Here is a 12,468-nt window from a genome sequence, read left to right as displayed (position 1 = left end):
GTCAAAAACACTGATCATTGTCAAGTTTATTTGTAAGCAGCAAAGAAAAACATCATAAAACTTTAAAATATGACATATCAAACCCCCCACCTCTTTTTCACGATTATTGAATAACGTAATTCTTTGCAACGAAGCACATGGACGAATTTACCAACATTTTTCTTGCTTGTAGTGCCGAGTTGATGGTTACGTGTGTATGAGTGTTTATTTGTGTGTGTGTGTGTGTGTGTGTTTGTGCGTGTGTATTTGCGTCAGTCAGAGAAAGAAAGCGAAGGCTGTCAACAGTACTTTTGGTGTGTTTTTAGATTTTTAAGTACTTAAGTGGAGTGATTTTTTCTTTGTGATGCTTTAAGATCTGAATCTACCTTTTATTTGTGCAATCATTAATCGTATTCCACTGATTTCCATTATTTGAGATATACTTTGAAGTTTTGTTTTGTTAAACAATGAATTGCAATGAATCAAGTTGACTCTTTATTTCACCGACCGTTTGGGAGATTGACACTAGATGACAAATTAGAAATAAAAAGACTAGTTCCTCACCAACCAACTGATTTTGAATTAACACAGGTGTGGAAATCTCGAAAACGCTCTTTTTCAGTGACATGGTATGACAGGCATGAATGGCTCACAGTTAGTTTAGTCTTTTGTTTTTATTGTCTACTTTTTACAGATACAACAAACACTGACAAATCATGGACATCTATAGGCTATAGTGACCTTAACCACTTCCATCGTATTTCTTAACCTCCTGAACGTTGTTTTAGCACCCTTAAAAGAGTGAAATTTTTTTGTTGCGAAATTCAATGAAACAGGAGCGGTTAAATTCATTAATGATTCTGTCAATTCACAAAGCTGAAATAGATGCCATTCCAGATTTCAATAAACACATTATAAAAAGATTTGCAGAGATGAAACATCGCAGTGCAGATTTTTTCTTACAAGTACTAAAAGTAAGTAATTTCTGTCATAGGTTTTTTTTTCTCTTTTGATTTACATTTATGACATATTGATTGCATTATCTACCAAATCCAATCCTTTAAATGGTGGACAAAGAATAATTACAAAGACCTTTTCATACGGGACTTGTATCTCAGTGTTGTGGCTTGTTGTTTTCATGAATTATTTGTTTTTGTAAGTTTTGTCCACTCGTAGAAACCATCGACCCTCCCCCACCCTTCCATAAAAGAGAGTTTTTAATATGTCGTGCTCTCTCCTCTTAACCGTGTTCACTGTATTAGAATTTTTTTTCTAATCATGGCACCACCATATGCCGTCAATACGCCACGCCGCTGATCACAAGACAGTCTCTAGTATAGAATCCACAATATGGAAGAAGATCAAGGAGGCCAAGTAATAAATGGCGATGAAGCACGTCGTGGGAAGCAAAAATGGGTGGATATAACAGATGGAATAGACCACTTCTGTTGAGTAGATGACCCAGGAAGAGTCGTATTGCAAAGCATTATCCATGGTCTTTGCCTCTGACTGGGGCTAAATCAAGTAAATCAAGTTATTCTTATTCTCCTTAGTCCTTCACAGCTCTATATGTGAGAGGCCGATAAATTTGGTCAGCAAAAGATGTGGAGTTAGACCAAAATAAATGTCTGGTTGAATACTTATGGCAGTTCTGGAGTATATCATATGGAAGGCGTTTTCTTTTCTTTAACCACAATCATACATTTCTGTTATTTCTGTTTTGAAGAGCGCGAATATTTCGTGATTCAGGCAAGTGTGTCCTGATCGTAGACTAAAATCTGTTCCACTGTTTTACCTATAATTAGAAGTTGGAGTATTAACATAACGACGAAGACAGGGATTCCTTGAATTAATTTGTAACTTTATTTTCTGAAGATAATTTTATGATTTCGGATTAGGCTGATTATACAGTATTACAAATAATGGCAAAAATGGATCATTCAATTTGAAAATAAAAGAACAAACATTCTAGTATTCTACTTGAAATTTGTAAATAAATTTTCATGGCCAATACAATGTATCGATAGGACTAGTTAAATCTGGATTTAAAAAAGTAATGATCAGAGTAGGATTTATAACATCAAAAAATATATATCTTTTTCTGTGGCTTCTAAATTTCTAATTAGTGCATTAAAATCTGCTGGTAGAACACTACTACTACTACTACTACTAGTAATAGTAGTAGTAGTAATAGTAGTAGTAGTAGTAGTAGTAGTAGTAGTAGTAGTAGTAGTATAGTAGTAGTAGTAGTAGTAGAAGTAGTAGAGTAGTAGTAGTAGTAGTAGTAGTAGCAGTAGTAGTAGTAGTAGTAGTAGTAGTAGTAGTAGTAGTAGTAGTAGTAGCAGCAGTAGTAGTAGTAGTGTAGTAGTAGTAGTAGTAGTAGTAGTAGTAGTAGTAGTAGTAGTAGTAGTAGTAGTAGTAGTAGTAGCAGTAGTAGTAATTGTTGTTGTTGTTGTAGGTGTTAATGTAGAAGTATAAGTAGCGGTTGTAGCTTTTGTTGTATCAGCAATGTTGGTGTAGTAGTAGTAGTAGTAGTAGTAGTAGTAGTAGTAGTAGTAGTAGTAGTAGTAGTAGTAGTAGTAGTAGTAGAAGTAGTAGTAGTAGTAGTAGTAGTAGTAGCAGTAGTAGTAGTTGTTGTTGTTGTTATTGTTGTTGTAGAAGTAGTTGTTGTTGTTGTTGTTGGTGGTGGTGGTGTTGCTGTATCGGTATTATTAGTAGTTGTAGCTTTTGCTGTAAAAGCAGTGTTGGTGTATTAGTATTACTAGTAGTAGTATTAGTAGTAGTAGTCGTAGTAGTAGTAGTAGTAGTAGTAGTAGTAGTAGTAGTAGTAGTAGTAGTAGTAGTAGTAGTAGTAGTAGTAGTAGCAGTTGTTGTTGTTCTTGCTGTTGTGATGCTACTGGTTATTCTGTTGTTGTTAGTAAAAGTAATAGTACAGGTATTTGTTATTGTTGTTGTTGTTGTTGTTGTGATGGTGGTGGTGGTGGTGGTGGTGGTAATAGTAGTAAGAAGTTGATGTCATGCTATTTGTGTTTGGTTTTAGATGATTTTTGGGTCATAACATCATATCAAGTTGGCTGTCAACTTTCCAGATTATACACCAAGTTTTTGTGTCTTTTATCAGGCTGGTTAAACAGATCAAAAATTTTGCATAAAGGCATACAACCAAACGTTACCTGTGTTGTTGCCTTAGTTTACCGATCACTGTCATTGAATACTCAATAATGACTGTTTGAACAGTCCAAATTAGGTCGATTAGTAGTAATAGATGTAGAAGTAGTTGTAGTAGTAGTAGTAGTAGTAGTAGTAGTAGTAGTAGTAGTAGTAGTAGTAGTGGTAGTAGTAGTAGTAGTAATAGTAGTAGTAGTAGTAGTAGTAGTAGTAGTAGTAGTAGTAGTAGTAGTAGTAGTAGTAGTGGTAGTAGTAGTAGGAGTAGTAGTAGTAGTAGTAATAGTAGTAGTAGTAGTAGTAGTAGTAGTAGTAGTAGTAGTAGTAGTAGTAGTAGTAGTAGTAATAATGGTGGTAGCAGTAGTAGTTGTATCGTTTGGTGTTGTTTTTCTTGTTATATTTGTGCTTGCCGAACCTCATTTTGTATTGCTGATTTTTGTTGCCCTCATCGTCGCCGTCAATACGTTTGTCGTCGTCGTAGGTGTCATTGTTGTGGTGGTGGTTGTGGCTGTAGTGGTGTGAACGTTAGTAAGGATTGATGGTATACCATAATTGTTGCATTATACAGCTGTTGTAGTTGTGTTTTTTTTTATGAATGATTATGATAAGGATGAGCATAAGGAAAATGTATAATGCTATAGTATCAGTCATGTTTTGCGTGAATGATTAAAAGCATCAATGATTTGACGGTGGTGATAATTGTCCTATTTAGAAGGGAGGGGGGGGGGGTACTGTCTTTGATAACCTGTTAACCTACTGGATAACGGAAATAATGATGCTGGTGATTATGATGGTAGTGGTGATGATGCTGATGACAATGATGATGATGATGATGATGATGATGATGATGATGATGATGATGATGATGATGATGATGATGTGATGATGATGATGATGATGGTGTTGATGATGATGATGGTGATGATGATGATGGTGGTGGTGATGATGGCAATGGTTAAGATGATGATGGTTCGGGTGATAACAATGATGATACTGATAATGAAGACAATCTTGATTATGATGGCAGTAATAATGATAATGATGATGATGATGGAGACCATGGAGTTAGTGAATATGATTGGTAGCTGTGAGGCATCGATAATAGTAATTATTCTAATGATGAAATTGACGTTAACACAAACTTTGTTAACCCTTTGTTGCATAGTGTCCAATATTTTGGACACATTAAAAAGTGTCCCTCATCTTCAGACCGACCTCACAAGTATTAGAAGTTTTGTTTCGCGGCAATTGGAAGCCCCAAATGCTAGTTTTTTAAACACCAAGAACCGCAACTCTGCCTACTTTCCACTCAATGCCATGCTGCAAAATGGCAACACCAGCACCTAAGAGGTAAGCCAACTTTTCGCTTATTTTTGACTGCTTTGTAGCTTTTAGTCCCAATAAAAGTAATTGTTGATGTGGGTTTATGGGTCCTGCTCACTTCTGAAGGGTTTATAGTTTCAAAACGTTGATCATTATTTTATAATTGGTGATTTTAAGGCTTGTCCAAAATATTGGACAGTATGCATTGGAGGAGGAAGTGACTTTTATCGAGCGTCCAAAATATTGGACACCATGTGCGGGGGGCGCGTTACTATAAATAGAACCGTCCAATATTTTGGACAGTATGCATGCAAATAACTAGATCAGTGACAACATTGCAATTAATTCAGTTGATTCTTTACTGTAACTTTATTTAGATATAGTCGGTAGTAAAGCAGCATTTGTGACCGAGTTGTTAGCACGACTCGCTGCTTGTGCTGGTCAAGATTCAGTGAGCATGCTAAGTGATAAAATGGGTGGCAATGTGACCAATCGTGTTGTTTTTTATCTGTCATATAGGCTGAAAAGATCAATGAATGTAGCTGAAGCAAGGCTACTGGTGCTTGATGACATCCAAGACAACATTCCAGACTGTAGTGATGACGAGCGTCTTGATGAGGAAGGAGATGAAGAGTATGCAAATGGAGATGCTAGTGGTTCCGATGACGAGTGCGACGGCGACACAGCTGATTCGGAGGAGGCTGATCTTTCTAGCAGTATTGACCCGTAAGTTATTGTGATTGTAGAATTCCTCCACCAATGTGTAAAATAGCAAATCAATATCTTGAATAATTTGTGTGGTCGGATGTTTTAGGGCGGCATATCACCTCGCATGCAAAAGGTCGAGGGTTCGGTTCTCTGTCCTGCTCACATGAGACCGGAATTTTGGATATGTGTCAACGTTTCGGCTCCTGTCACCCACTGCGCTGTGTGGGCCTTTGAAGATGTACGCAATTCTTACGGTTTTTTCGTCTGTTTGTTTGTACTTTACTTAGATTTAGTATTTATTTCTACTTTTTATAACGTAAATGGTACATCTATTTCCTTGCAGAACTCCAAGAACATGGCACTGGGTGAAAAGAGACCTACCGCTTCATACTAGAGTGGAAAATGAGTTGCGAGCCAAGGGGCCAGCCTTGAACTGCCGGACGCCACTTGACATGTTTATCGCTCATCTTGATAATGAGTTATTGGACCTCATGCTCCTTGAAACCAACAGACACCGGCTGGCGCAACAAAGACACCACGTCCAATCGGTAAAGAAGGAAGAACTGAGGACCTTCATTGGTATATGCCTGTACATGACGATTGTGAATTTGCCATTTCGGAGATGGTATTGGTCTGAAGCAACGAAGCAGCACACTGTCTCCGATGCCATGACCTGTAATAGGTTTGATGAAATTTTGTCTGTCATCCACTTGAATGACAATGAACTAATGAGGCCAAGGGGGAGGTGGGCTATGATAGGCTGCACCGGGTACGACCTCTATTAGAAAAGTTGAATATTCAGCTCGAGGCATGTGCCGAACAAGAGCTACATGTTTCAGTTGATGAGCAGATGGTCCCTTTCAAGGGTAGACATAGCCTCAAGGTTTATATGATGAAGAAACCCAAAAAATGGGGATATAAGGTCTGGGTTTTGGCAGGGACATCAGGCTATGTCCACAAGTTCATGTTTGCTGGGGACCCTTTAGCTGCTAGTCTTAGTCAACCTGGGACGGTGGGGGAGGGACTCAATGTGGGGAAATCAGGGGAGATTGTTCTAGCTCTTACTGGGGAACAGCCGCAGGGGAGCTATGTCTACTTTGACAACTACTTTGCTTCACCTGACCTCCTCCTTGAACTAAAGAGAAGAGGGTTGCATGCTACATGCACACTGAGGGCAAACAGGACAAAGAAATGTCCCCTATTGTGTCAAAAGGACATAAAGAAAAGAGGTAGGGGTGAATATGACAGTATTACAAATATGGCAAAAATGCATCATTTCAATTTGAAAATAAAAGAAAAACATTCTAGTATTCTACTTGAAATTTTGTAAATAAATTTTCATGGCCAATACAATGTATAATAGGAACTTAAAAAGGGTTTAAACTGGATTTAAAAAAGTAATGATCATAGTAAGATGTTATTAACATCAAAAAATATATATCTTTTTCTGTGGCTTCTAAATTTCTAATTAGTGCATTAAAATCTGCTGTATAAACCACTACTACTTACTACTACTAACAAGTAATTGAAGTAGTAGTAGAGTAATAGTAGTTAGTATAGAAGTATTAGTAGTAGTAGTGAGGTATAGTATTATATAGTAAGTAGTATTAGTAGGTAGAAGTAGTAGAGTAGTAGTAAGTTAGTAGTAGAGTAGTAGTAGCAGTATAGTAGTAGTATAGTAGTAGTAGTAGTAATAGTAGATAGTAGTAGCAGCAGAAGTAGTAGTAGTGTAGTAGTAAGTAGTAGTAGTAAGTAGTAGTAGTAGTAGTAGAGTAGTAGTAGTAGTAGTAGTAGTAGTAGTACAGTAGTAGAAATTGTTGTTGTTGTTGTAGGTTTAATGTAAAGTATAAGTAGCGGTTGTATGCTTTTGTTGTATCACAAGTGGTTTAGTAGTAGTAGTAGTAGTAGTAGTAGTAGTAAAGTAGTAGATAGTAGTAGTGTAGTAGTAGTAGTAGAAGTAGTAGTTGTAGTAAGTATGTAGTAGCATAGTAGTAGTTTTGTTGTTGATATTGTTGTTGTAGAAGTAGTTGTTGTTGTTGTTGTTGGTTGTGGTGGTTTGCTGTATCGGTACTATTAGTAGTTGTGCTTTTGTCTGTAAAAGCATGTTGTGTATTAGAATATACTAGTAGTAGTATAGTAGTAGTAGTCGTATATAGATAGTAGTAGTAGTAGTAGTAGTAGTAGTAGTAGTAGTCATATAGTATAGTAAGCAGTTGTTGGTTGTTCTAGGCAGTTGTGATGCTACTGGTTATTCTGTTGTTGTTAGTAAAAGTAATAGTACAGGTATTTGTTATTGTGTTGTTGTTGTTGTTGAGATGGTGTGGTGGTGGTGGTGGTGTAATAGTAGTAAGTAAGTTAAGTCAGCTATTGTTGTTTGTTTTAAGATGATTTTGGGGTCATAACATCATATCAAGTTGGCTGTCAACTTTCCAGATTATACACCAAGTTGTATTGTGTCTTTATCCGGCTGGTTAAACACTCAAAAATTTTGCATAAAGCATACAACCAAACGTTACCTGTGTTGTTGCCTTAGTTTACCGATCACTGTCATTGAATACTCAATAATGACTGTTTGAACATCCAAATTAGGTCTATTAGTGTAAAATGTAAAGTTATTGTTGTAGTAGTAGTAGTAGTAGTAGTATAGTAGTAGTAGTAGTTAGTAGTATAGTGGTAGAGTAGTAGAATAGTATAGTAGTAGTATAGTAGATAGTAGTAGTAGTAGTAGTATAGTAGTGTGGTAGTAGTAGTAGGAGTAGTATAGTAGTATAGTAGTAGTAGTAGTAGTAGTATATAAGTATAGTAGTAGTAAGTAGTAGTAGTAGTATTATGGTGGTAGCAGTAGTAGTTGTATCGTTTGGTGTTTGTTTTTTCTTGTTATATTTGTGCTTGCGCGAACTCATTTTTGTATTGCTGATTTTTTGTTGCCCTCATTCGTCGCCGTCCAGTACGTTTGTCGTCGTTCGTAGTTGTCCATTGTTGGTGGTGGTTGTGATGGTAGTGGTGATGATGCTGATGACAATGATGATGATGATGATGATGATGATGATGATGATGAATGATGATGATGATGATGATGATGATGATGTTGATGATGATGATGATGATGGTGTTGATGATGATGATGGTGATGATGATGATGGTGGTGGTGATGATGGCAATGGTTAAGATGATGATGGTTCGGGTGATAACAATGATGATACTGATAATGAAGACAATCTTGATTATGATGGCAGTAATAATGATAATGATGATGATGATGGAGACCATGGAGTTAGTGAATATGATTGGTAGCTGTGAGGCATCGATAATAGTAATTATTCTAATGATGAAATTGACGTTAACACAACTTTGTTAACCCTTTGTTGCATAGTGTCCAATATTTTGGACACATTAAAAAGTGTCCCTCATCTTCAGACCGACCTCACAAGTATTAGAAGTTTTGTTTCGCGGCAATTGGAAGCCCCAAATGCTAGTTTTTTAAACACCAAGAACCGCAACTCTGCCTACTTTCCACTCAATGCCATGCTGCAAAATGGCAACACCAGCACCTAAGAGGTAAGCCAACTTTTCGCTTATTTTTGACTGCTTTGTAGCTTTTAGTCCCAATAAAAGTAATTGTTGATGTGGGTTTATGGGTCCTGCTCACTTCTGAAGGGTTTATAGTTTCAAAACGTTGATCATTATTTTATAATTGGTGATTTTAAGGCTTGTCCAAAATATTGGACAGTATGCATTGGAGGAGGAAGTGACTTTTATCGAGCGTCCAAAATATTGGACACCATGTGCGGGGGGCGCGTTACTATAAATAGAACCGTCCAATATTTTGGACAGTATGCATGCAAATAACTAGATCAGTGACAACATTGCAATTAATTCAGTTGATTCTTTACTGTAACTTTATTTAGATATAGTCGGTAGTAAAGCAGCATTTGTGACCGAGTTGTTAGCACGACTCGCTGCTTGTGCTGGTCAAGATTCAGTGAGCATGCTAAGTGATAAAATGGGTGGCAATGTGACCAATCGTGTTGTTTTTTATCTGTCATATAGGCTGAAAAGATCAATGAATGTAGCTGAAGCAAGGCTACTGGTGCTTGATGACATCCAAGACAACATTCCAGACTGTAGTGATGACGAGCGTCTTGATGAGGAAGGAGATGAAGAGTATGCAAATGGAGATGCTAGTGGTTCCGATGACGAGTGCGACGGCGACACAGCTGATTCGGAGGAGGCTGATCTTTCTAGCAGTATTGACCCGTAAGTTATTGTGATTGTAGAATTCCTCCACCAATGTGTAAAATAGCAAATCAATATCTTGAATAATTTGTGTGGTCGGATGTTTTAGGGCGGCATATCACCTCGCATGCAAAAGGTCGAGGGTTCGGTTCTCTGTCCTGCTCACATGAGACCGGAATTTTGGATATGTGTCAACGTTTCGGCTCCTGTCACCCACTGCGCTGTGTGGGCCTTTGAAGATGTACGCAATTCTTACGGTTTTTTTCGTCTGTTTGTTTGTACTTTACTTAGATTTAGTATTTATTTCTACTTTTTATAACGTAAATGGTACATCTATTTCCTTGCAGAACTCCAAGAACATGGCACTGGGTGAAAAGAGACCTACCGCTTCATACTAGAGTGGAAAATGAGTTGCGAGCCAAGGGGCCAGCCTTGAACTGCCGGACGCCACTTGACATGTTTATCGCTCATCTTGATAATGAGTTATTGGACCTCATGCTCCTTGAAACCAACAGACACCGGCTGGCGCAACAAAGACACCACGTCCAATCGGTAAAGAAGGAAGAACTGAGGACCTTCATTGGTATATGCCTGTACATGACGATTGTGAATTTGCCATTTCGGAGATGGTATTGGTCTGAAGCAACGAAGCAGCACACTGTCTCCGATGCCATGACCTGTAATAGGTTTGATGAAATTTTGTCTGTCATCCACTTGAATGACAATGAACTAATGAGGCCAAGGGGGAGGTGGGCTATGATAGGCTGCACCGGGTACGACCTCTATTAGAAAAGTTGAATATTCAGCTCGAGGCATGTGCCGAACAAGAGCTACATGTTTCAGTTGATGAGCAGATGGTCCCTTTCAAGGGTAGACATAGCCTCAAGGTTTATATGATGAAGAAACCCAAAAAATGGGGATATAAGGTCTGGGTTTTGGCAGGGACATCAGGCTATGTCCACAAGTTCATGTTTGCTGGGGACCCTTTAGCTGCTAGTCTTAGTCAACCTGGGACGGTGGGGGAGGGACTCAATGTGGGGAAATCAGGGGAGATTGTTCTAGCTCTTACTGGGGAACAGCCGCAGGGGAGCTATGTCTACTTTGACAACTACTTTGCTTCACCTGACCTCCTCCTTGAACTAAAGAGAAGAGGGTTGCATGCTACATGCACACTGAGGGCAAACAGGACAAAGAAATGTCCCCTATTGTGTCAAAAGGACATAAAGAAAAGAGGTAGGGGGAGCTACGACTACAGGTCAGATGATGATCAGAGCCTGGTCATTTGTGAGTGGTTTGATAACAAACTTGTCCTTGTTGGCTCAAACGTCCATGGAGTCGAACCCACCACACTTGTCACAAGGTATGACAGGACAAACAAGCGCCATATCACAGTGACCTGTCCTGCCCTTATAAAGGAATACAATCAAAATATGGGTGGGGTGGACAAATGCGATATGTTGCTTGCCTTGTACAGGAACACGATGAAGGGAAAGAAATGGTACAAGAGGATTTTGTTCCATCTCATTGACCTTTGTGTCGTCAACTCTTGGTTGCTGTGCAAGGCTAGCAATGCCGAGTGCAAGATGCAACTAGCAATGTTCAAGTTAGATGTTGCGAGGGGACTGATCAAGTCTTCGTGCCCTACCGAGCGGACTCTAGAGCCAACCCCTCCTGTCCCTGACAGGCGCCAGTCCAAGTCTGCCAAAAGTGTGAATGTGAATGCAAGGTATGACAGGGTCGATCATTTTTTGAAAAGAATGGATGTGAAGGATGGACAGAGGTGCAAGATGGAAGGATGCAAGAGAAAGTCTGTGTTCATGTGTCGCAAGTGTTGTGCGTATCTGTGTATGACCGGGAAGGATGGGTTGGATGACTGTTTTTATCGTTTCCACCACGCTTCATAATAGTAATTTTTTCAAAACTTGTATTTTGATTTTGATGCATTCTGACTTTCTTTCAAGTAATAAATGATCATTTGTCATATGATTCTTTGGGGTTTTTTTTTCTTCATATTTTGCTTATTTTATGGTTTACAAAATAGGGTATGAGCTACACGCCCTACTCTTGTATTGTTTTCAATCATTGCTCTAAATGTAAAAGAGCATGATGAAGTCTTTTCTGCTTGGTCCAGAATAAGTAAAGGTGTTAAAATCCTAATATTTTATACCAAATTTATTAACTTTGGGAATGGCAAAATTTTTCACATTCGAACCCCGTATGCATGACGTCCAATATATTGGACAACTTGACCCCCCTAATTGACAAGGTTTGGATAAAAAATGATGATGTCAATGTCATTTTAGTGTCGAAACATGCTTGTTTGCCAAAAATCATCATCCTAGGTCGATGGTATCATACCTCATGCAACAAAGGGTTAAAAACGCAAATATCTAGTGTGACAAAGCATCTCTAAAAGCTTAACATTACCTTAAACAAAGTAATGTATACATATTCAATGACAGTATTTGCATGATCAACTTCAGCACTTAAATTGGTTAACCTTAGCCTTGACTTCTGGAAAGACATAGTATTCATTAACACAACAAAATAACTATTTTTCTGATGACACACTATGCCATTTAACCCATTTAAAATATTTAAAACACAAACAATATTACAAGTGATTTAATCAATAAAATTCTCCTAGCCATGATTTAGGTCGTGCTGTATTTAATCCATTGAACTCGAAGTGTTCTTTTATGCAGGTCTGATGACGCAAGTTGTTGTGGCCTTATTGGTGAAATGGAAACGCTCTCAGGCTAATTCAAAATATTCTACCATTAGGACAATGTTAACAAGAGCCCATAATTGCGTTCGATTATCATAACTGCAAACATATTCACGTCGCTGGAACTCCATTGAATCAAACAAGACAAATAATCGGTTGCTTTGAACATATCACCATCTTTTTTTCCCCTCATTTTTACACAATTCGTATACGATGTATTGATATGAGGAGAGGATGGACAGAGAGAGTAAAATTCTTCGTTCGACAATTTTAGACAAGATGAGGGTCATTTTAATTAATCGATATTTTTTTCACGAGTTATTCGGCCA

At 38.1% G+C, this 12,468-nt stretch overlaps 1 protein-coding gene across 1 annotated transcript in view; it reads right to left on the bottom strand.

Moving 5' to 3' along the window:
* Positions 1–1,819: 1,819 nt before the first annotated feature.
* Positions 1,820–12,468, bottom strand: part of LOC144968381 (insulin-like) — a 39,822-nt gene continuing 29,173 nt past the window's right edge. The window contains exons 3-4 of the mRNA XM_078906669.1: positions 11,794–12,468; positions 1,820–4,296 (exon numbers count right to left, since the gene is read on the bottom strand). The exon at positions 11,794–12,468 is cut by the window's right edge and continues 2,495 nt beyond it. The gene's annotated coding sequence lies outside the window, so the exon portion shown is untranslated. The remainder of the gene's footprint in view (positions 4,297–11,793) is intronic.

The sequence above is a fragment of the Berghia stephanieae genome, chromosome 3 (assembly GCF_034508935.2).
Source record: "Berghia stephanieae isolate SIO BIC M18660-M18661 chromosome 3, UCSD_Bste_1.3, whole genome shotgun sequence".
Taxonomy (NCBI): Eukaryota; Metazoa; Mollusca; class Gastropoda; order Nudibranchia; family Aeolidiidae; genus Berghia; species Berghia stephanieae.
The sequence above is the reverse complement of the archived record's forward strand: the minus strand, read 5'-3'. Positions and strand labels throughout refer to the sequence as shown.